The 21,821-nt window shown below is 41.8% G+C and overlaps 1 long non-coding RNA gene across 1 annotated transcript; it reads right to left on the minus strand.

Annotated features, from left to right (window-relative positions):
• Positions 1-20,004: 20,004 nt before the first annotated feature.
• On the minus strand, positions 20,005-21,427 carry LOC146785761 (uncharacterized). Its single transcript, XR_014970483.1, has 4 exons — positions 21,229-21,427; positions 20,800-20,858; positions 20,625-20,706; positions 20,005-20,195 (listed from the first exon to the last, which is right to left on the minus strand). It is a non-coding gene; the product is annotated as an uncharacterized LOC146785761 (long non-coding RNA).
• Positions 21,428-21,821: the final 394 nt, after the last annotated feature.

The following is a 21,821-nucleotide window of genomic DNA, read 5'->3' on the forward strand; positions in this document are numbered from 1 at the left end:
TAGACTTAACCATCTGGCTTAACCCCCAAACTATTGCGGCTAATGGTCTTATAAGCCTCCGCAATAATTTTTGATAACTGCCGGGGTTTATCGACATCGTCGACGATGTGCAGCGCATTCGACACCTGAAAGTTAACCGCATCTCCCTTGACGTTAGCAAGGATGAGATCAGCAACCACGTCGAACACACCGACAAGTCTCATACCCAACTCGACCGCCGCCTCCGGACCATACTCATCTTGAACACGCTTAATCACAGAGGGCAATACAGTCATAGACGGTGTGCCGCGTAGACCGCTGCAAACACGTTACCCCATGTCTCACAATCTGTTACCTCTGGGACTAAGTCTTTCTGCAAACTTATTGTAAGGATCCTGTGTTTTTCCACAGGAGTAGAATTTGGAAATACAGCTTCCAGTTGGTCAAAATTTTCAGAAAGCCAATAAGGCATATCGTCCTTACTCTGGGGGCGCTTGCGCATTACTGAATTAACCATGACGGGACTAATAGTGATCCCGGCCGGCCCGTCCAACTGGTTGCGTCGCAACCCCAGGTGCCCCTACCTGGACATTGCGAGAGACGTATTGCACTAAAGCCCTATGTACCGCAATCAAGGCGGTATGAAGTTGACGTAAGTCATCCACCGGGGCTTGCAAATATCGTGGATGAGGTGTGAACCCGGCCAAGACTGGCCATGTGGCCCCAGGAATGAACAAGGGACCTAACCGAACTGGAGTTACGGTGTGGGGAAGGGCCCCATTGAACCAAATACGATGCTGCCAAACAGAAATAGGAATTTCCTGCGTCCTATATGGCGTGTAATAAGCTGGAACTAACGTAGGAGTTTATGCGTGAAACGTCTTCTCATCCGCATTCACCTACGTAAAAGTTACCCAAGAGTAAAACAACTCATAGGGGAATGATGCATCGGCACTCACTACAAAGATGATTGACATTCCATCGTCTGGCACCCCGAACTGCGTCAAATGACACCGGAGATGTGCGCGACTATGCACTGTAATAGCAACTTCAGCCATAAGGACGCAGACAAGAAAAACAATCTATATTGAACCGTAGCAAAAAAGGGTCAGTAATTCTAAATGAAACCTTTTTAATTGTCAAGCTTGAGTGTATATAAGTTAATTGTATAGGTAGGTTTAAACCGTCACTCCCGTCAACTGGAAACAAGAGTGAGGGTGCTGTGGACAAATATAAGCTCTACTAAGGCGTCTCAATCATAAGACCAAAACGTTAGGTGCGCCATGTTGCGGGGATTCTGCTCATGCACAGAACTATGCGCAGGAAACCAGGACCTCAGTGAATTGTGGTGTACCAAAAAACTCACCTCAGTACCCAGAACCCCTATCCAACTAGCATCAGTGTCTCATTCGTTCTCCGCATCATATTGAAGCTACCAATGATTAGACAACCCAGAACAAGCGACTTAGAGTACTCTCAGGAATGGTGGGAATCAAGAACACCTTTTCGTTATTATTCTCATATCAGTCCACAATCAGAGACACGGAAAAGTTTAAAATGTATATTTTTAACTACGTGCGCTAAGATGCAGTACTTTGGCTAATATAAGCAGACAAATGATTAGAAATAAAACCATCAGCATTGTTACAATACCATAAAAAACAAAGTGAGAAATCATATTATAATGATAGTGGAAACAGGTCCTATAATACCTTGTGTACCACCCTCCCCTGGCTAATAAGCTAGTTTTATAATAATAATAATAAAAGGTCTCTAGGTTTGAATGGGGAACCCCATACCTCGAAGATCAGCTTAGGTAAATCACATCACAGGATCAGCACTGCTCTCTGTGTCTGGAAAGGTTTTCTCCAAGAGTGTCAGAATCATGCATGCAAAGGCAATAAATATTAAAGGCACCCGAGTTTCAGATATTTGCAGCTGTGTGCTTGTTGTGTCTAGAGTGTGGTCCGATCAACCTGAATTCAACAGCATACATTGTTATTTTACCTTGACAGTTTCTGCACACATTGTTCAGACTAAGGTCGCGGTGCACGTCTCGGGATGTGAAAAACAGACCATTCTCATGTGCAGAAAAAGAAAGCAAGCAAGTTTTACTTGTAATAACAACTACCTGTAGTGTCATGTGCAAAAGCAGCAAAGTGGCAAGATGGCGCTAATATCTAAAACGCTTATGCTAACATAGCAATGTATGAAGACAAAACCCTGTCTCCACTACAGTAGATCCTGTGCAAGGTTGATAAGTGTCTTCTCTATGTCGTTAATGTAGATGTTGAAAAGGTCAGGGGCCAGCACGCACCCCTGTCTGACCCTGAGTGAATTCCAAATGCATTCATGCACTCACCTTTGGGGCTATATTTTATGGCTGTATTTCCAGTACGAAGACGTATTAACAATATTCGGTAAGTACATAGGGAGAGCATGGTCTTCCATAATCTGCCAAATTGTGGCCTGGTCTATGCTATCAAAAGTGGTCTTGAAGTCAGTAGAAACCAGAAAGAGGGGTGTTTTCCTTAAGGTGAAATACTTCAAACAAATCAAATATAAGTGCAACATTTGATCAATCGTACTCTGGCCCCTGCGGAAGCCAGCTTGCTAGTGAAACAGTATACCATTGGTCTCCATCCATATGTCCAGGTGAGTCAACAGCAGTGTGACGAAAACTTTTCCTACAACTTCCAATAATTAAATTGGGCAGTAATTGGAGGAGTCATCCCCAGGACCTTTTTGTGAATAGGGACTATTATAGATGGTTTCAATTAATCCAGACTCACACCTTCCAATAAAATGGCTTTAAAAGCAGCTGTCATAGTGCCCAACCCTGTGCCCAAGTTCCTTTTGAACACATCTGTTGGAACCTGATCAGGGCCTGTGGACTTTCCCAGTTTTTGATGATGGGTAGTCCAGATTATTTCCAGTTTGCTGAATAGGACCTCATTGGAAAGGTAATGCACTTTCATTTTGTCTTTGTGCAATGACCTGCAGATAATTTTTTTCACTTCCCAAATCGTCCTCATTAGGGACTTGATATAATGAGGAGAAATGCTCCACCAATTGCGAAGGACTTATATTGGGCTCCAAATTTTTACACAGGCCTGAACAGCCCCATCCTACGATTTACCAGTATTTTTGTATGTCTTCTGTGTCAATTGCATACTGCAGGACTTTACAAATTTGAATGCACTGAGTCTTCTTTTTATACTGGATGAGATGTTTATAAAATCTATGAGCTTCCATTAATTCTACCTCATTCCCTGGCATCTTCCTTCTATTTGCTAGAGTGGAGGTGAACACTTTATGTTTTTTCAGCACACTCGTCATACCAATCATAGTAAATATATTGCACTACTTTGCCTCTGCTATCTTTATGCTCAAGTAAAACTTGCTTGGTAATTATAAGAAGTAATGTGAATGATTTAATTGTCGCAGGACCACCATCCTTGTCCTCAGTATTGTAGAGAGTGCGCTCCACTTCGAATTGGTTGAAAAGTTTAGTGTATCCCACTTAATGCGTTCCCCAGCAAAAAAAAATCCTGTCCCATTTACACTCAGCTTGGACAGATATGCATGCTCTACCTGGTGCCAGGACTCAAAGTGGGAATCAGCAAGATCAAGCACCAGAAGGAGTGGGTCATGATCATTCTATTCTTTTGTCACCCCTCATGTCGATTACCCTGATACCAGGCCTCCAGATGAATCGTAAAGTAATCGATTACACTGCTACACTTCCCAATTCTGAAAGTTGGTCTCGGGGGTAAATCAGAAATTGTGCGACCATTTGATGGTCTGAGACTGACATCTAGGATAATCATAGTTACTTGCTTCACCTTTTTAGATGAAACTTGTTCTTTACAAGAAGTATATAAAGGAAGCCCTCAGGCATGGTCCTCGATCATTACTTCTTTGTCCTGCAGGGATGACTGGAGTCTTGTATTTAAATCCCAGCATAAAATTATTATTCTTTCCCACTTGTTTGGAGAATGTTCACTGGCTAAGCTTTCATGCCTTAAAGAAAAAAGTAGTGACTCCAGTGCTTCCAAAAGTGTTGAGGTTTCAGACTTCCCACGTGGTGGGAGTAAGATGTTAATAAGATCTAAAATTCCCATATCTCTTTCAAGCCTCAGGTGTTAGATATTTTTACCTATTGGGGAAAATGATAATTTAGTGTTGAGTGTACAAGATACCTTAACCCAAATACATAGGGCTCCCTTTTCCCTTCCTCTCGGCTGGGTTAGAGCAGGCGTATTAAAAGACACAATCCCCTCTAAGTTAATCAATCAATCAATCAATTTAGGCTTTATTTGATTTGAAGGTAGCTAAATCATAAAAGCACAGTACATTAAAATGAGAGTACATCAGGGCATATGTACAAATAAATTTAGCAGCCAAGAAAACACAATGCTTACAAGTTAAAAAGCTAAAAACGACTTAATAACTGATAAGTGTCATCCATAAAAAGTTGTGTGCAATTTAAGATTTAGAGGTGTCTTGAATAGTTTTTCTGAAGCGGACCACTCCTTTCAAAAACTTAACTATATGGTCAGTAAACATTTGCTCATCTAGCAGCTGTAATTTGATGAAAGCAGGGCGACATTGTCTCAGACCTTGACATTTCAAAATGGGCAAAATCCATCTTTTCCTGATTAGAGAATAATACTGACAGAAAAAAATGGTGTGCATTGTAGTCTGTTCAGATATGTCATTGCAAGGACATGGACATAAAGAGTGTGACCAGTCGTTCATCTTAGGGAAAGTGACTATGTTATGAAAATTGCCTAAGCGTAGGCGGGTCAGCAGCATCCTATCATAAGTCCCAGAGATAGATAGCAAATATGGTTGTATCCCCGTTTGAGTCAGGAGCAGTTGATTTTCTCTGACTGATGGATTCATGATATTAGTTGACAATCTGAGCATCTCCAGGTAGCTTAGACATAGTAGCTTTAGTTCCTTCCTGGTGACTGAAGTCAAACTAACGGGGTTGAAAAAGTACTCAGGGCGACCTAAATCGTTCATAATATTTTTAATGAATTCGAGCCAAGGGATGCGATGAACCCATTACAGGTTCAGGCAATGATTTATCAAGTTCTGAGTTAGGCCGATCGAAGTGCTTGTCCATACCTTGTGCCAAAGTAGAACTGGCTGAATTTTAATTATGTCAGATAAATAAGGTAGTCCCAGTTCGGCATAACATATATGTGGCTGTGCTGTTCGGGGCAGCTAAAAGATATTTTAAAAACCTATTCTCGACTTGCTGTATAGACTCTATGTTTTCTTGGCCCCAGATACCAGCTCCATATGTAGCCACGGGAATACATTTGACTTTATATATAGTCGACAAGTCAACGATCGGGCGTTTTCCTAATTTCCTGGCAAAGTTTATCATGGCCTCTGTGGCTTTTGCAAACAAAAGTTTTCTGTTATTAATAGCTTTGACCCATGAACCCCTCCTTTCAAATACAATTCCCAGATAAGAGAAATGGCCGGCAGAGTCGAGTTTTTTATCATTTATAAATATGTCTCGACACTTGACTGTGGGTCTACAACATTTCATAACGTAGGTCATAGCAATATTTACCTTAAGACCCAGCCTTGACATAAAGGTTACGAAACTCAAGACAACTTTTTGCTGGCCCAAGGGAGTGCAGGATAAGAGAACAGCATCGTCAGCATATAACAATGCTCCAATTGGCCGTCTTCCAATGCTGGGAAAGTCCTGATATTCCCTTGTTAGTGTGGCACCCAGATTATTTATATAGAGGCAAAAAAGAAGGGGCGTTAACACGCAACCCTACCTTACCGCCTTTCTAACTGGGAAATAGTGAGTGTGTTCGCCAGCAAACCCATACCGAACACTTTCCTAGGCATCTAGATAGGATTGTTTTAGTAAGTTAAGAAGCGGCATTTCCACCCCCATAGACTCTGAAATACACCATTTAGTTTATGATGGTTAACACAATCGAAAGCGGAGCTTAAGTCAACAAAACACATAAAAAGGCTCTCCTGTTTAGCCCTGTTCTGTGGTGTCGAGTCCTTGACAATATCCATAATGTAATTCGACTCACCTGGCCACTTTCACGAGGGAATCCAAAAGTGAGATGGGTCTGTAGCAGGACGGGCCATTCCGATTGCCTTTTTTTAAAAATTGGGACTAGTATAGACTTAGTCCAAGTTGACATAAAATCCTGAGTACAACATGCCTTTAGTACCATAGTTATTAATGGGCCCCACGACAAAGGACAGGATTTATATAAATCCACTGGTATGCTGTCAGGTCCAGGGGCTCCCCCCCCCCCCGCACTAGCGTTAATCGCCAGAACCACCTTGTCCATATTAAACATTTTCGATTGGAAGGTAGCCCGTGTGGCCTTGACTTGGGTCTTCACCATAAGGCGTATCTACATTTTCACTGTATAACCTAGAAAAATGTGTTACCCATTGGTCTTCCCCAATCGAAATTTCGATACTGGGGGCGTTTGTAGAGGCCAAAAACAGGGCATTCATGGCCTTCCGAAAACCTTTTGTATATTTTAGCTCAGATGCCTTTTTAAGTGTCTGCCATAATTCTGCTCTTATAGCCTCCTTCCATGCTTTGAGTGGGGTCTTATACGCTGCCCTGGCCCATTTTATAGCTTCCTGATCCCTCGGGGTATTATGAAGTGCTGTTTTTAATGTGGCATGGGCTTTACTACATTTGGTATCAAACCAGCCTGTTTTACCGGTACGGGGTTTTTCAATTTCTGATAGTAAGTTATGTTGTATGGCCTGTGTGATGTTTTGAAATGAGTTGAGCACAGCCGGATCCAAAGCGGTCTCATCGAGGCAGATAGCAAAATCCATTTTACAGCTACTAAGTAGCGCCTTTGTTAGCATTTTTGGGTCTACCCCCATCCATTTGATCTTATATCCATTAGTTCTATTTAAGGCTATTCTTGTACTGGTTTCATAGTCATATGTCCTCTTGATAACACCTTGGCAGCTGGGTCCAGGGTGATACTGATTGGAAAATGGTCACTGAAGGCAGCAGCATGAGTTACAAAATTATGTAATCTATTAGCGTATCTGTTTGAGATTAATACATAATCTATGATCGAGGACAACCAGCGCCCTTTAAATGTACTTTTAAACAGTAAGGGTGGAGAGCATAGGTCATTGGCGAAACCCAAGTCCATAGTATATTTAAGCTGATTTATTTATTCCCCAAGAAGGGAATGCGAGAAGTGACAAATATCAGTCTCATTTTCAGATATTAATCCGCAGTTACCACCTTTGGCATGGGTACAGGGGCCTATATTAAAGTCCCCTCCCCAAACTATACAGACATCCATGGAAGTTGTCTTAAGGATTTTATCCAGGTCCTTCTGTAAGTGCCTCAGGACTACCTCCATTTGCAAAGCGGGAATGTTGTTATAAAAGTTTATTAGGATGGTACAGTGTGAAACATCAGTGGTCATTTTTATGACCTGATAGTAGGTGTTAAGTTCCATATGGTCTATCTTTTTTACATTTAACCTATAGGAAATAAAGGTGCATAAGCCACCCTTTTTTTGTTCCATGACTGGAAGGTAATGCCGGGGTAAAGAATGTTTTAAACTCGTTAATGTGCTGTGGGGTATCCACCCAGGTTTCTTGTGTACATATCATGTTGAAGCTGTGTACAGATTTGTGCTAGGCGGGATTGGAGATTTTAGAGATTAGTCCCGCTACATTCCAAAATATAATTCTCGCTGTGCTGATCCTGGTTTTAACATGTGTATTACTCTTGTTATAAACAGGTTTGACGGTAGGTACATTACAGTAATCAACAAGGTTATTAAAAGTACTTGGGGGAAGGGTAGTTAAGTTGGTTAAATCTATTCCCTTCTCGATGTTACGAAACATTGGGGTTGCTTCTACAGAGACAGCATAAGGCAGGTCATCATCCTGAGCCCCTATACTTCGTTTACGAGGGACAACATATAAGTCCTCATTGATACTTGAGTCAAACTGTAGTTATATTTTCTTGGCTTGGTGGAAGTTATATTCATTCTAGATTGATATTTGACAATATCCCCGATTTGGACGAGGTGGTTGTGATTTGAGAGGAGTCAATCTATATCTTCCAGAGATGAGAATATATCAAATTTGTTCTGAGTGGGAAAAAAAAATGATGTTGTGTATTAATGTTTGTAAATCTCAACTGTGGGGCAGGGTGCATTTGTTTCAATGGAGGGTAGAAATAACCGGGAGGTAGTACAGTTATGCCCCTATTTAGAACGCGATCATTACAAAATCTAGGTAAGATCTCATTTACCAGTCTGGGTGCTCTAAAAGTAAGGACTATGCAGTCACCAGCTAGAGTTTTAGTCCTGTTCCCTACCCATCCCACTCTTCTTACCATCTTAAATTCAGAAAATAGGGCCTCTGTCAGGCCAGTTTTGGTACCGAGCCAGCAGAGGGCCTTATTTCTCAATGACCCCCTGGTTTTGTTTGCCTGAGGGGAAAGATGAGGTGCGTTCGCCAATATGATAGTGTATGGGGTGGCCTCTAGTGGCAGGTTAAGTCACACTTCCTCTGTTTTCCTGGTCGTGGTACTAGATGGGAGGAGTCGGTAAATTACTCTCAGCTCTTCTAGAGCTAATACATCACTGTTGTTAATAGTGGTTCTACTTTTGTCTGCTGTAGGTGCATTATCTGGAGTCTGAATAGTGGCCACCTGGGTAGGAGGGACTACCTTTTCAGTGTCTACTACCGAATTTGAGGATCTGCTCGAGGGGACAATATGACTGTTTCTTAGCAGTTCCTCAATGACAGTTACCCTAATCAGCAGGGTTTCTAGGGGTTCCTTGACGGTTTTATGGAGGGCATCAAGTCTAAAGGCAAATTTGTTCAAAGCCCACCTTGGGGTTGAGTTTGTTTGAGGGAGGGATTAGGGGCCCAGATAAACCCGTTCCCGCTTTCTTGGGTTTAATTTTAAATTTTGTTGTCCCTTTTATCTTAGAGTTAATGGGGGGCGCATCGGAGTTCAAGGCTACAACTGGTGTCTCTGTATTCCGAGGGTGCTTGGACAGGGGCTGATTTTTCCGATTCCATTCTAGGACAAATATATTGTCTGATGTGTCCTGCATGCACCCATTTGACTGCGGGTTCAAGTCTCCAACGAATTCCTGAATCAGGATAGGTGATCTTGATTCTATCTCTACAGGGTTTGTGTGACTAGCATGTTCCCCACTCGCCCGGATGCCCTGATTTAATGATACTTCAACAGCATGGATTTGTTTCTTGATGGTTCCCAGTGCCCCAGTTAGGTATTTCATAAGCGAGTTCTGTGTTCCACCAGCCCTCCTATTAGTGGTTTCAGCTTTCCTTTTACCCATGGCTTGAAACCCATCCTGCCTCTCAAAATGGTAGATCCCTCCCTGTAGCTAAGTGAAGTTTTCCCTATACTCGCTACCAGTAAGCAAAAGGGGTACGAGCAGGATGTTACACCTTGTTTTTTAAAGGGGAAACAAACATATGGGGCAGTATGAAAAGCACGACAGCTACACAATGCACAATCACAATCAACACGCCAAGTTTCGGCTGCTCCCAATGTTTCAATTTATAGGCTATGCTGCTAGAATAACATGTTTTTTTTAAGAGTTCACGTGCTATTGGACCAAACCAGGACGGTATGCAGCACAATGTAAGGAGGGGATACAAAAGTGAGAAACAGAAATAAAGATTAAAAAACTCGCTTTCTTCCAACTGAGTCATTGACCTGCCTAACAATGACAAGGGTCTGGCCCAGCCCGGCCTTGTTCGGTCTTGGACGGTCTCAGACGGGCCTGCCCTTGGCCTGCCTGCCCGCGGGGGTCAAGGCAGCGCTTTATAGCGCAATGGTCACCTCCCCCCTCTGCAGCTGTGGTGATTTACGGCGGTGCACCCTAGGACTCCGAGTCCCACCAGGGTGTAGGTTGGAGGCAAGGGGCAAGACACCAGCGGGTCAAGGAGGCAGGGATGTGGGCTTTGTACCCCTCACCACAACACAGATGAAGTCCCGGAAAAAACCCACGGATTGATGAAAGAATAGAAGCGCATCCCGCCCTCAACCGAAACATTGTTTTTCCAGTGGAACATTTTGCTTGCTTTCTGCGCTGATGGTGCATGGTATATAGACAGTGTACGCACAGTGTATATGAGGTCCAAATATATTTTCAACAAATCCAACTTATTATTGTACACCATACAATACTTATTTGGTGAGTCTTTGGTCATGGACGCTCGCTCTTTCCTTCCCATGTAAGCTTTTATCTGTAAAAAGTCCTTTCAACATTGGCACAACAGCCAGTACACATTTTGCTAATTCTGGCCATTGATATAGCTTTACATGCCAATACTGGTGCACCTGAAGATTGTGATTCGCTGGGACAGGTACTGTAACAAATGCGTTGAACTGGGTGCATATGCCCTCAGATTTATTGAAGCGGTCAAAAATAAAGCAGCACAGAGAAAATGTGCCCTTACAGACGGGATCTAGAACTTGTGAAGAGTATCACAGTGAGACTTTCATTGACTTCAAATGTCATGGTTGGTGAAGGGACATTTCTATGCATCATTGCAAGCCATTTCTCATCATTATGAAATAAAATTTCCTGAACTGCTCCTCATTATTTCTTTGCTTGCCAAGTGGCAAGCAGTCTAACATGGACCATGTTGCATTGCTAAAGTCACTAAAGGGGGTCACCCAGCCTTTTCTTAAGGAAATGTATCAAATCTACACCAATTATGCTGAACGCTTTGTAGACAAAGGGTGTTTTCAGACTCTAGTGTTTTATTATGTCCACCGCAGCAATCATGTTTTCCTGTAAAAATCTAAAAATGCAGTAGAGTGTACTTATTTTCACATCAATATGTGACCGAACACCCTACCATTTCTTGCCTTTGGCATCGTCACTCAGCATAAATTCTGTAAATGGTTTCCACATAGATAATAAAGCATTCACAACATCTAGGACTGAGAACCACCAGCTAAATGACACAGTTGGGATGATTCTTTCTTTGATGCCACACAATGCACAAAATCAGACATATTTGCATTTTAGTTACCGCGCATAAAAAAACAGTGCACCAGAATGGACTAAAAAGTCAATAGCATTCTTCATTAACTCTGAAGATTGTACAGATGCTTTCACTATACATTTAGCAAGTGGCAATGATCTTTTACAGGGAAGCACTTTAGTTCAGGTATCGATTTTGGCATGTCATCACAAAACTTTTTCATATAAGTAGTTGAATCACTGCAAATGCAAACAATATCACTCCAATCTTTGTTGAACTTGGTAAGAACTTTGTGCAGCAGCATTCCACATGACACTGCTTTCCATGTTCTCCAAAAGTCGTGTGTCATGTTTTCACCACTATATCCCAGATGCTTGGTGACAGCACTCTTTTCACGTATAGCTGTCAGTACACCTTGCATTGAATGTTTAAAGCCTGGGGTGTTTGGCAATTCATCTACTATCAATACTGACTCACTAGAAAAGGGGGCTGATGTATCAAGGGGTATTACCCGTTCTTCATGGGTAAATGTGATGGTACATATTGGGTAAGATTCTTATGAAACCAACCATTTTACCTATCAGTGAAAGAATCAAACGTAGCCAAAATATCAAATATAATTTTGTTATTTCTGGATTCTCTACAGTTTATAAAATAATTAAACAAGACCTAAATCATGTCTCTAAACCCTGTATCTTTTGACCAAAGACCCACAACTGAAAAAAGGCACAAACTTTTAGTGACATCCCTAAACAACAAAACTCAAGCAGAATAATGCTAGCACAGTCTTTCCTGCTGCTAGCTTGTATAACAAAGTTACATTGTGTTGGCCCCTCCAGAAAGAAATAAAAATTACTGTTACACTCTCCTTTTCCTTTCTTTGGATTCCATTTAGTTTGTTTTTGTGCAAGTGTTTTTTCAGTGTTTACAATATAATTATATAGCAATACATATTCAAGCCAATGAATAGCATAGAAATATTCAAAGTTGTCTCTTTCATAATCCCCTTCATAGTGTTATCAACTTTTAGATTATTTACATTTTTATTTATACCTGTCATCTTATGGGTGAAGTCATGAGGACTGTACAGAAATGTAATATATATTTTAATGTGTAGTACATGGGAAGGTATTTATTAGTCAAGGAATAGTGTTTCTTTATTACTTCAATGCAAGGTCTTTAAGTGATCAATTAATCGGTAAATTTATATTTTCCAGTGAGTCAAATAATCGAGTTGTGAAGACAATTATTTGTGGCCTGGAATTTGGAGTTGATAGTCTTACTGCAAAGCATTAGGTGGAGGGTGTGTATGGTTTCTGTAACACTAATATGGAAGGCTTTTTATGGTAGCTAATTAAGACTATATTTGTTTACTTACACTGGTCTTTAAAGTGTATTTATGTAGGTCATTGGGATAAAAGAGATTTGTACCTTAATCGAACCTGAGATTCTCCTAAAACTGGCTTGGAAAATCAGCCCGTAAAAGCTCCGAGAGCCTCCCGCAGCGCGGGACGCGCGAGGGCTCGCCCGGGCCAAGGGCGGGCCCGTCCTTGCCCGTCAGTGGCAGGAAGAGGCTGGGCTGGGCCAGCTCTCTAAGCTGATGATTGCGGCCTAGGACTGACACTCCTGACAAGACTCGGGTACAGTGGCATATGTACCCTTGTGGGGCCCATTTAATCATTGTTTTTTTTTTTTTGGAGATCGTTCTGGGATTTGTTCTATCTACTGTTTTCCTGTTCTCCGTCTGTAGGTTGTTAAGTTTTTAAGGAAAGTGGGTTGTTTTTGTTTATGGTGGGTCTTGGTACTCATCTCAACATGACCAAGAGGAAGGTTGGTGACAGGGTGGGGGGGACTTTAGATGATTATTTAATCAGGACAGAGTCGGCATTGAATCAAGAGATCCAAGCTGTTGAATGTAGACTCTCTTTAGAACCTGCTTTCTCACTGCCCTGTGCCCAGCCCCCGGTAGCTCCACCTACCACCAACAATCCCTGCATTGACGACAGCACCCCCCCTCCTCCCCTGCCTATCTCACCTACAACGGGGTCTCTTGATATGTCCCATCGTAGTGTTAGTACTCCGAGTTCACCTAGGGTTACTACGAGAGGGAGGATGGCTCTTAAAGGGAAAACGAAAGAACCGCCTAGTAAAAAAAGAAAAGGGCAAGGTGGTAGCAAGCAACTGTTTTGTTGGCCCAACCAGAGCTTAGAGGGTCTCTAGTTAAGGGGAAGGGTTTAGATTCTAAGGGTAGACCACTGACGCAGGCTACGATTCAGCCTCTCTTGGATTCCCTAAGTACTAGCTTCACGGACCAACTAGTTTCCCTTATTGAACCCGTTTTACATAGATTGGATCTGGTGGTAGAGAGGTTAGACCTGATTGAAGCTAAATTTAATAGTAGTAAGATTTCTGATGTAGGGCTACCATCACAGTCGAATGGGAAAATGACCGATGGCGTTACCATAGAGGACAGTAATGTTAGATCCACTATGACAACTACGGCCCCGGTAGCAAATTTTCCCAGACGGTAAGTGAAGGATCAAATCTTAGCTACGGAAGTGGTCTCTAACAGGGGTACCAATCTCCATGTTGAGCAAAGTCGGCCTCTATTAGTTAATAGGGTAAGAAATGAGGAGGAGGGAGCTGGGGTTTTTAACACATTTCCCAATTTGCATCTCCCCCCTGAAGCCACCCCTTACACAATAATTTTAGCAAATGTTCCACCTCTCACTGATGGGACCTACGAACATTGGTCTAACCTTAAGAACAAATCCTTGTACTACCTTGGGAATAGATTAGGGAATTGTAAGGCCTTGTTTGATGAATTTAAAATGGTGAGGCGTATCAATTGGATTGGCCAGTCTCATAAGTTCCTACCAGGTGATTGTGTGGTGCTGAGTTTCAGGTCTCCGACACTGGTTGAATATATATTAGATGTTGCCTCTCAACAGCCAACTGTGCCCAATGTGATAAAAATTCTCCCACTGGGCTTTTTTTTATAAGCCAGGAAGTACCCAGTCCAAGAGGGATTGCCGGGTTTTGCCGAGTTTCCCCACAAGGCCAAACCAGCCCATTCCGACATCTAATCGCTTTGATATCTTATCCACTTTGGAGGATAACGATTGACGCAGGGTTAGTTTCGATCATTCCCTGCCGAAAGCTTCTGGGGTTTCGGTTCCCTTACGTCAAGTGGGTTCGGATAGTGCCATGTTATCACTCCCTAGAGAAATTTATTGTCTGCCTAACTCCCCCATTATCTTACAGCCTCCTAGGGTCTGTTTAGCTTACCCCTTGAAAGAGCCTTGTCAGGTGGTGGTAACTGGTCCTGTTAGCTCGTTCTTGAAAATCGGTTCATGGAATATTGCAGGCTTGGTTTCTAGGTTAGACATTCCAGATTGGGCAAGTTTTATTGACGACATAGATATTTGGTCGTTTCAAGAGACTTGGGCAACGGTCCCCCTATTCCGTATAGGTTTTTTGAATTTTTTTAAACCAGCGGTCAAGGGTCTTAGGGGTAGACCTATGGGTGGTTTAACCACGTGGGTTCGCCAATGTGAGGGTGTTTCAGTGGTAGAGGTCCTGATTGATAGCCCAGATATATTGGTAATTAGGGTTCAATCAACAAAAGGCCTTAATCTCCTCATTATTAACATCTATGTGAGGGGTCTCCCGGGTGGGAGATGTTCTCCAACTTGTTTACTTCTGGAGAGCCTCCTGGGGTCGGAATTGAAGTCCATCAATAAGTTAGTGGCTGGAGACTTTAATACTTGTTTTGAGCCTCTGGGTGTGGACAGTGGGGATTTAACCGAGGTTGAAGACTCTCTTTGGGGTTTTCCCCAGTTGGAGTTGACTCCCATAAGGAAATGGACACAAGCTGCCCTGCATATGAAGGGTTTATGTTTAAACTTGGGCTTGAGGGCCATTAATGGGAGAACTAAATCAGATAGGTTAGGGAGGATGACCTTTGATAATAGCAGAACTGGGAGTCGTATTGTCTATATTTTAGTTAACCTGGAGATGTGGCCCCTTATTATTGATATGGTGGTAACAAGTAGAGTAGAGAGTGACCCTAATCCCCTCGTCGTATCCATTAATGATATCAGTTTCACTAGCTCCCTCATGATCGATGATGCTTTTGCATCTATAGATGTAATTCTTACTAATGATCAAAGAAGGGTGCGATGGCCTATGATCGCCACAAGTGAGGATACTCGGGTTTCAATTAGGAACCTGGTTAGTAACACCATGGTAACACTCAACTGCTTGAAGTCCCAGGATATGATTAAGGGTAAAATTCGGGACATCCATAGTGCACTATTTACAGAACTCAAATCTTTTTTTGTTAGAGCTTTACCTCCTACTAGCAAAGGCAAAGAGTTGAGATCTTGTACCTGGTTCGACAAAGATTGTAGAAAGGCCCAAAGTGCTTTGATTCAGGCCATTAAATCCAGGCTATCTGTAACCATCCAAAAATGCAGGGCTGATTATAAACTCGCCCAACTAAAGGCAAAGCAAAATTGGGATGAGGACCGTTGGAGGGATTTATACCAGGCTTGCGACGGTCTTAATATGGTTCAATTTTGGCACCTTCTTAAATGGGGCAATCGCCCCCTAGATATTCGGCCTACTACTCATGTCGAGCCCCAGCAGTGGGTTGTGTATTTTGAGGAGCAGTTTAAGGTCAGCGATAAGCCCGTTTTTAACACATTTTCCCCTGTATTTGAACCCCCTTGGAATTTACCCCTTGCGAGGTGAAGTCCGTATTAAAAAGTATACGGAGTGGCAAAGCCCCGGGACCCGATTGTATCCCCGCCGATTTATTCATCCAAGAGCAAGATGTATGGGTCCCGTACTTGACGATGCTAGCTAATGGCCTTGCGGGTGGAGCTTCGGTCCCTGACTCGTGGCTTGGGGCAGAGATATTGCCGATCTACAAGAAAGGCGATCGCTCTGCCCCGGCCAACTATCGGCCGATTAGTCTCATAGACGCAGTACAAAAAATCATAGCTCGCCTAGTATTGGGTCGCATACAGAATTAGATGAGTGAAACTAATGTGTTGACCCCCCTTCAGGCGGGGTTTCGGTCCCATATAGGGAACCTGGACCAAGCATTTAGGGTTGTCTTTTTATATTGGAAGGAGGTTTTTCTGGGGGGTGGCATGCTCTTTGTGGCCTTTGTGGACCTACGGTCCGCGTTTGACCTTGTGCCAAGGGCTAAGTTATGGGAAGTTCTTTTGGAGATGGGTATGCCTAAAGAGTTGGTGTCGTTTCTGGTAAACATTCACGACAATACGTATGCCCGTGTCCGATGGGGTAATCCAGGGGAGGTGACTGAAAGATTTAAGGTATCGAAAGGAGTTCGTCAAGGGGGTGTGCTTGCCCCCACCCTGTTTTCATTATTTATTAACAGGGTTATAAGTTATTTTTCCAATCATCCGACTGATGCCCCCACTCTGGCTGGTATGAAGATCCCCCTCCTCATGTTCGCAGATGATACTCTCTTGATTTCCAAGACAAGACAGGGCCTGAAGTTAGCCCTGTCTCGTTTTGAGTTATTTTGCTGTGAACATGAGTTGGAAATAAATGTAGGCAAGACTAAGTTTATGGTTTTCCGTGGCCCTAGGCATGTTAGTGCGCAGGTCCGTATGGGAGGTGTTACTTTGGATCAAACGGCTGTGTTTACCTACTTGGGGGTTACCTTCAGCGAGAATTGTAGCTGGACGCATCAGTTGGATCTCCTTGTTCTTAAATATGCCCAACTAGGTGGAGCCTTTGTTGAAAGAGCATAGCATTCTTTAACCAAACCTATTGCTCCCCTGATGAAGATTTACGGTTCCAAGATTCTCCCTGCCATTACATATGGTGCTGAATTGTGGGGATTTAGCAATTTGTCTAAATTAATGACTGCACAGAATAAATTTCTTAGGTCCGCAATTGGGCTTCCCCAACCAACACTTTGTATCCCATTATTATATGATTTAGGCCTCCAGTCCCTTGAGGATATGGTAAGGTACAGACCCCTCGCGTTTTGGCGTCGTCTGTGGACCACACCGGAACTGTCTATTTATGCCAAAGCTCTACTGGAAGTTAAAGGGCTTGAGGGTTCACATTGGATTACCTGGTTGACCGGAATTAAAACTTTGTTGACTGATTTAGGGATGGGAAACAGCTGTTTTCCCTTCGGAAATTGTTCTTAGGGATGCCTACTGGTGTAGGATTAAGGCCAGGAGATTTGCTTTCCTTACGGGTAGCTCTATGACAGTTACGTTTCTTGCACTTAAGGACGAGTCCGCTTATGAAGGATATTGGGACACCATTACGAAGCATTTTGATCGTAAACTGTATCACCAGTTTAGAGTGGGCTCCCTACCACTGCGAGGGCTAACAAAAAGCTGGAGCCCTCTTGGTAGTGATAAGTGCCCCTTTTGTGTGGACCAGATAGAATCCATGGATCATTTTCTCTTTTGTTGTCCGGCATATCTTTTTCCACGGCGGGTGTGGCTCCGTCCTGTATGCCGATTAATGAGAACTCGTTCTGCACAGGTTGCCAGTAGAATCTTGAAATCTGACACTTCTAAACCTGTGGTTATAGGTGTTGCTAAATTCGTCACCTGGGCTTGGAATCTTGTGACTCGGAAGGTTAAATCTTAATTTGTGTTATATGTCATTTCGTTGATTTTAACTATTGTTATTTTTATGGGCATAGGGTTAGGTATCATGTACTACCATATCTACCTACTATGTATAGTCATCGTGTTTTAATAATATGTATATCTAGTAATTTTTATTGGTCTTATATTTTTTACATGTATTTTTATGTTGACATAAATATTTTGTATGAATTTTTTATTATGTATAGTATGTCTTTTATGATGGAAATCGAATAAAGACTTTTTTGACTGACTGACTGAATAGTATAGAAATATTCAAAGTTGTCTCTTTCATAATCCCCTTCATAGTGTTATCAACTTTTAGATTATTTACATTTTTATTTATACCTCTCATCTTATGGGTGGAGTCATGAGGACTGTACAGAAATGTAATATATATTTTAATGTGTAGTACATGAGAAGGTATTTATTAGTCAAGGAATAGTGTTTCTTTATTACTTCAATGCAAGGTCTTTAAGTGATCAATTAATGGGTAAATTTATATTTTCCAGTGAGTCAAATAATCGAGTTGTGAAGACAATTATTTGTGGCCTGGAATTTGGAGTTGATAGTCTTACTGCAAAGCATTAGGTGGAGGGTGTGTATGGTTTCTGTAACACTAATATGGAAGGCTTTTTATTGTAGCTAATTAAGACTATATTTGTTTACTTACACTGGTCTTTAAAGTGTATTTATGTAGGTCATTGGGATAAAAGAGATTTGTACCTTAATCGAGCCTGAGATTCTCCTAAAACTGGCTTGGAAAATCACAATTCACCCTGTGTTCTGTTTGAACATACTTGGTGCAGGAATATTATTAGCTGCCAGTCGACATAGGCATTTTAGAGCTCAATATTTGGAATACAAAAACCTAAATAGGAAAAGTTTCAACCCTCCCTGGGCAAGAATGCCGTGCGCATTCGGGATTATCTGCAGGACCTGGCCTGCCGCCATGCAATGCACCCATCCTGCAACAGTAGTTTGCAGACTATTCTTTTAGGCTGTGGACTCGGCAAACCCAAAATAACACCAGTTGTATGCGGCCTCGTGCTCTGTACTTTCATGATGGCATCCATAATATATGGCCATTTATGGTGCTCCAGTAATGGTTTGCACAGCTGTTTTGGGACTGATGGATTACGGAGCTGTGCTTATTTAATGAGGTTCAAAGATTTACAGTTTTTATTTTTGTAACAATGTTTTTTAAGTGTATTCCAGAAGACTGTTTTCAGACATATGTTAGTGTTATAACCAATCCCAAACCATAACGTCACTATAACTGTAGTTTCTTATTGTCTATATACATATGACTTATGGAAATAATGGTTAGGGTTATGAATAAGTGTGCAAACTCGTAAATTAATGGAAAATTCAGGTCTAAGCTGAGGCCAGTGACCAATAATTATTATATATATAGTTCAGTTGAAGCTTTAATTAAACAGAATTCTTTAACCTAACAGATTTTAATTCTGTCTGCCACGTATCCTTATCAACACTGTGATGTTTCGGCCCATCGTTTTCAGGTTGAGCCTATAGCATGCAGTAATGGAGTATGCAGTGGAAGCTCCGCCCACTCTCCGCTAATGTTTTTAATTGGCTCGTGTAATTTTCTTTCGTAAATGCTGCCTTCTGATTGATTATGAGGCTTGTTAGTCCCTTATTATTATGGCCATGTCGTCATGTGTACCCTCCCATGGCTACTGGCCCCTTTACTTCGAGTGTTACACAGTGCGGTACGTGTTATTTAGACAGTGAGCACTACTTTGTCCGTGCCTTCATGCCCCCTTCTCCCCCTCCCCCTGCCCACACTCCCTTTGTCTGTGCTTCCCCCCTCCCGTTGTCCGTGATGCCATACAATAGGTCTCGCGTAAATGCATGGCTATTATAGCATGGCGTCACATGTAACGAATACCATCGTTCGTTCCTCCACTCCTTGCTACTCCAAGGGTGGTGCTCCTCCACTAGTTGCTCGCCTTCATCCGCCGTGTAGTGTGGTATTCGTTACACTGGACGCCAAGCTATAATCGCTATGCGAGAGGGGAACGATGGGGGCAATGCAGTGTAATATTATTTTTGATGCCATGCCAATACCGCAAACTCGTGTCTAGCCAGTATAAATAGACCACCATGACTGGCACTTTCTAGCGGGCGTTTATGAAAAAACATATAGGAAACCTATTATAGAGTGGACTGACTACTTAAATAGACATGTACAAACCCACGGATTTATGTCAATCAAAATTCATTTTTTATTCAATATTTTATATTTAAATGAAAAAGGGGAGGAAAAGAAATTATACATCAGACCAACGATTTTGTATCATTCTCTCATAGAGGCAATTGATCTATACATACAAAATCATGTCAGTCGAATAGGTGTATTCATGTTACACTTTTACAATAAATATCAAACCAAGAAGGGAAACCAAAGGGAAAAAAAAAATTTCTTGAGCGTATATCTTTCATGGCAAAGTATAGTCTACGCGCGTTTCAGCCTTGTGCCTTCATCAGGTAGCCATTTGTTAATGAATCCTAAAGAAATAAAAACAAGGAAGGGAAATTATAAGGCGATGATTGGGGTGTATCCAAAGGGGTTACATGTTCAGAGTCCTACTCACTATATATTATATACATTTAAAAGACAATAGACCATAAATATACATATTTACAATTGTTGCAACGTCACAGGAAAATAGTTCAAGAGAAGTATAAAACATAAGAAGAAGAAACAGAGTTTTTTGAAAAAAAGAAAGAGAGAGAAAGGAGAATGTGCATAGGCGTGATAACGAAAGAAGATAGATGTGAGCCTCATCAATCAGAAATGCTAATAAGGATAGTAAAGATCCCAAGATGTTCCCAGAGTGCGATATATACCCATACCTAAGTGTATTCACACTTGCAACCCCTTTCATGCAATGTCTAACCGGTTACTGTCTTAGTCAATAGCGATGTAATATTTACCTTATAATAAGGTGGCACAGTCAGTTACGCTGTGAGTATTCGCTCTTGATGTAAACTGAAAGCAATGACTGGCAGGCAAGATCTAAATGGAATAGGTCCCCAGAAACCATGATTGTTATTATGTAATCAATGGCATATATGAAACAAGGCATATCAAAAGAAGGAGGACACTCACCCTCTCACGTATTATAGATAGAGAAATAGGGGGTAATCCCTCTCAGGATGGCGAAATTCCTGAAATAATGATGAATAAGACATTCTAAAATAAATTATGTGTCCAGCGCTGCTTTATTAAAAGTGATTACTGGGCTATTTAGAGATATAATATACCTTTACCAACATGATAGATGTATAAGACTAAATCTCAATATCAAACATCTAGTGAACTATATGTTGTGTAACAAATGTTAACCCCGTAGCGTCATATCGAGAGCTCTATGTTCTCCATTTATCGCCAATACTAATCTTACGACCTAATGTACGGATAACAATCCCTCCGGTCGCTAAACCCTCTGGCTAATTAATCCTACTACTGTAGCATGCCAATAGCGCTGATAGGTCCTACTTACGGAGTGTATGAATAACACATCAATTATAATCCTACCTGGAAGAAGAAGGTAAGGAAGATAAGCGGGACCCAGCGCCGTACGGTGTCTCGATAGTGCAGCACACGCTAGCCGATTGATACGAAGCCCTTTTTCAAACTCGTACGTTGTTTATGGGCTGATTCTCACATGCGGAAGCCTCCATCTGTCTCAGTCAGATGCAGTGATGCACCGTGCCTTTGAAATGCCATGCGATCAACAGTCAGGAACGGTGAAAGTTGGCGCGCCAAGATGTTGCTCAGTTTGAATATTGGGCCTACTAGATTGTGCATGTGTGACACGTCATAACAAAACTTCGCTGGTTACTCGCGTGTTAGTTTAAAGGAGCAAATATCAGCGCCATCTTAGTGGAATACTTTAAACGGTAAATACATGGATCTGGCCTTATCGTTTACTACACTGAAAACATGCAGTGTAATATAGCGATTTGTAAACATCATTATATGAGAAAAAGAGGTTCTATACAAAATAATGTGTGTTCAAATGCAATAATTATAACGCAGTAAACTAATTCAAAAATAAACTGTAGTATACCAATAGCGTTATCTGCTATAAAGGGCAATGAAGTAGTCCATATAAAGAATATTGTCAT

This window comes from Triturus cristatus, chromosome 11, assembly GCF_964204655.1.
Source record: "Triturus cristatus chromosome 11, aTriCri1.1, whole genome shotgun sequence".
In the NCBI taxonomy this organism is placed as follows: Eukaryota; Metazoa; Chordata; class Amphibia; order Caudata; family Salamandridae; genus Triturus; species Triturus cristatus.